Source organism: Sinocyclocheilus anshuiensis, unplaced genomic scaffold (assembly GCF_001515605.1).
Source record: "Sinocyclocheilus anshuiensis isolate Anshui unplaced genomic scaffold, SAMN03320099.WGS_v1.1 scaffold1642, whole genome shotgun sequence".
In the NCBI taxonomy this organism is placed as follows: domain Eukaryota; kingdom Metazoa; phylum Chordata; class Actinopteri; order Cypriniformes; family Cyprinidae; genus Sinocyclocheilus; species Sinocyclocheilus anshuiensis.
In genome coordinates, this window is record NW_015544316.1 from 109,742 (window position 1) to 113,762 (window position 4,021).

The window sequence follows — 4,021 nt, forward strand, 5'->3', positions numbered from 1 at the left end:
CAGGATTTCTACGAACATGCTGTAGGTTGAGCATCTGCCTCCCCCTCTCGGCTGAGAGCTGGGTGCTATGCTCCCTCAGCTAGGTAACTTACTACTAGCCAGACCAGGCTTATGACCATGATGATGAGTTGGTGACTCCTCATATGACGGATTGTTCTATGGGATGCACCATTTCCATCTATGTACGCTCTGTATATGCTATGGACTGCTCCCTCAGAGTGCCACGGTCACATAATGTCTCCAGGTCTGTCTGGTAAACAGTATCTTGGGCCCCTTAGCAACAGTATCTCAGTAAAATCCATGTTATGGTAAGTGCGCACGCAAAGTCTCTATGCACTTCCTAAAATCCACGCTGTGGTAAGTTCGCACATCAAGCATTTTGCGTTCTTTCTAAAGATCCTGTATGGTAGGGGTTACGTGCTGCGGCTTCGTGGCCTTTCTTTGAGTCAGTCAGGCCCAGGTTCCACCTTGGGCACCACTCTACCTATGTATCCTCAGTGATACCTACTTTAACAGGGTGTTGCTACTAGGGGTCTGTTGAGACAGTTCCTTCAGCAAGCTCATGCAGAGCAAGCGGTAGCCCCCTGGGTGACAGGCCAAGACCTAGTTACGATTCTAGAAGCTTGGTCGTATCCCCTTAAAGGAATCTCTTCCTGATTCCAAGCCTTTGAACTCTACCCTGGGCCCAGGAGTCCTGGCCCTAACAGGTAAGTTTATGTAGCTTAGGCCTTTGGCCATTGGGGATAATGTCACTGACAGCCATCTAACGGTCCCAGGGGCAACTCCCTTAAAGCTTTGGTAGAGTTGGTATTTAGTGCTCGCCTGTGGTTTGGCATGCACTCCCCTCAGCATGGTGGTGTGGGTATACCGTTCCCCATAGTGACCCCTAGAGGATGCAGTTCGAAGTGCCCTTGAAAGGGAACGTCTCAGGTTACAAATGTAACCATGGTTCCCTGAGTAGGGAATCGAGACACTACGTCCTCTAGTTTCCTTGCCATGCTTCGGACGCAAGCTTCAGACGAAGAAGCGAATGACGTGTTCTCCCGGTGCCTCTATATACTGTGGTCGCACCGGTAGTGACGTCATAGGCTGTTGCCGGCCAATGTGTTGTTGTTGTTTTGAATGTATGCTTCAGACACGGGTCACGTCGAGGCGTTCCCCATAGCAACACCTAGAGGACGTAGTGTATTGTTCCCTACTCAGGGAACCATGGTTACATACGTAACCTGAGACGTTTACTTGGTGTTAAATTGTTCAGTATTATGCTTTGTCCTGCTTGCAGTTTTAAAGGGGTGGTTGATTGCGATTTCACTTTTTTAACGTTAGTTTGTGTGTAATGTTGCTGTTTGAGCATAAACAATATCTGCAAAGTTACGAAGTTGAAAGTTCAATGCAAACAGAGATATCGTCTTTTAAAATGATGGCAGTTTAATGCCTACAAAAATGTCTCGTAGGGACTACAACGAGCTACTTCCCGGGTTCGTGACTTCACAAACCCTGATAAACCCTGTCCCCGGGAACACGCAAGAAAGGGGGCGAGGCCATGCTGTGCTGCTTTAGAGAAAAGGAAGAGAAAACTAGGGGTGCATGTAAAAATCTATTCATAAATGAATCACAATTTTGTCTTCTAACGATTCTAATGGATTCACAAGTTTCAAAATCAATGTTCTAAAGCAGCGGTTCTTAATCCCGTTCCTCGCGTCCCCCTCCTCTGCACAAGCTCTGCATCTCTCTCTCTTTCTGTGCGCATGTGTTGAGTGAGTTTGCAGGAGAGTGGGGTGTGCTGGCGCGAGTGAGTGCGTTTTCCCTCTTTTTAGTCTGTTGGTTTACTTCTTTTTTTTAATTTTTTTTTAATTGGTCGTCCTTTTAGGAGGTGTACTGCGGGTCTTGTGGTACTTTAAACGCCGGGATGGCGGCAGCTCCCGTGCAGGGAACGCCACCTGTTCTCTTACTCCGTAATGGGTGCAGGTGTGCGTCAGACCCTGGTGTTACGGTCAAAGAGTTGCTCTTAGTAGTAGGAGAGCAAGTCGGGTTTGATAACATACTGTCGGCCTCACAAATGAGCAAAGCGATTGTTGTCTTTTTGACGAGTGAAGCTTTAGTGAATCAGCTGACTGTGAGCGGAATATGGGTGAAGGAAGCTTTTGTACCGGTCATCCCGTTGTCCGCTCCAGCTACTAAAATAACCATTTCTAATGTCCCTCCGTTTATTTCTAATGATGTCATCATTAAAGAATTAACGAGATTCGGGAAGATCGTGGGTCCAGTTAAAATGATCCCGTTAGGGTGCAAAAATGCAGCGCTTAAACGTGCTCTCTTTTAGGCGTGTAGTCTATATGTTCTTAACTTCATCAGAGTGCACACTAGAAGTGTCTTTCCGCGTTTCCCATGGAGATAATTCATACATGGTGTATGCTAGCACTGAGAGTCTTAAATGTTTTGAATGCGGTGACCTGGGGCACAAACGTTTTTCGTGCCCACAAAAAGAAGTGTTAAATGGCCCACGCCCGTCTACATCTAATATGGATATACATAACTCTGCTCTTCAAACGAAGGAGAAAGGAAGAAAAGGCCCAGTGCAGGTTGATGGAGCTGCTGAGGTAAAGGGACAGAATGAGGTGAGTAAGCTTGATAAAATTACTGTGAGTAATGAAAAGCCTGGGTGTAGCTCTGGAAATACTGAGAGTGGTTTTAGAAAACCTTTGAGCAATGACCAGCTTGGTTCTAGTTCTGTTACTGGAAGAATTTAGAATGGGTCTAATGCTGTTGTTGATGTTACTAGCGGGGATGATGAAGACGTGTGTATCCTCTGATGCAGGGACAGCTGTAGGGGCTGAGGAGGGCCTGGCTGATGAACTAGATAGTTTATCTCAGAAAACTGATGATAGCATTAAAGATGATGAACAATGGCCGGATTTCACGGAAATGGCAGGAGAATATGAGAAGGATTTGTACTCTGTTGAAGAAATTAATTCCTTTCTTGATAAAACAAAAGGTAAAGCGGGTGTAGAGTCCGTAATTTTTTCGCCGACCTCGATAAGTTTGTCTCTTCTGTGATGTGGGCACGAAAAGTGAGTAGTTACAAGGAACTTTCACAACAAAAGCGTTTTCGTCTGAAGAAACATATTACTGCAATTAGACAATTAGGCAAATCGACATAAAAAGAGAGGCTAATAAGAGGGAAAACAAAATGAACATGTTGACTTGTATCTGTATTTCTTTTCTATACTGTCTTCTTTTTCCCCCTTTCGTCTTTATGGAGATCTTAAGAATAGGATCCCTTAATGTGAATGGGATGAGGGATGTAAGAAAGGATAATTTTTTAACGGAATTAATTAATTTGAAAGAGTTGAATGTTATATTCCTTCAAGAGACTAATAGTAACCAAAGCAATGAATTTGAGTGGAGGTAGTGGTGGGAGGGAGAACATGTTCTCAGTCATGGGACTAATTTAAGTGCAGGGGTGGCTGTGCTTTTTTCCCCTGCTGTTAAAGCCAAAATGTTATTGAAAAATTAGTTAGAACCAGGAAGGCTGCTAATTGTAAGGGCAGAAATAAGTAGTTTCTGCTTTTTGTTTGTGAATATTTATGACACTAATACTGGCCCAGACAGAATTAAGCTTTTCATTAAGCTGAAACATTTTTTAAGGCAAAACCAGAATGAAGATTTTATTGTTTTGGGGGAGGACTGGAATTGCACATTGGACTTTACACTTGATAGAAATAGGGAGGAGCCGCATTCACAGTCAGCACTCTGTTTAGCCAGTGTGATTGAGAGCCTGCATTTTTTAGATGTTTGGAGAGAACACAATCTTTCAACACGACATTACACTTGGGTGAAAGTCAGCACTGGTCTGATTTATGCTGCACGTTTGAACCGTTTTTATGTATCTGGAAATATGAGAAATAGAGTTAGAAATACAACTATTGTCCCCATGTCTTTCTCTGATCACAAACTTATCACAGTTGATTGTGTCTTGGACGTAAGACCTCATAAAAGTTATTATTGGCACTTTAATATA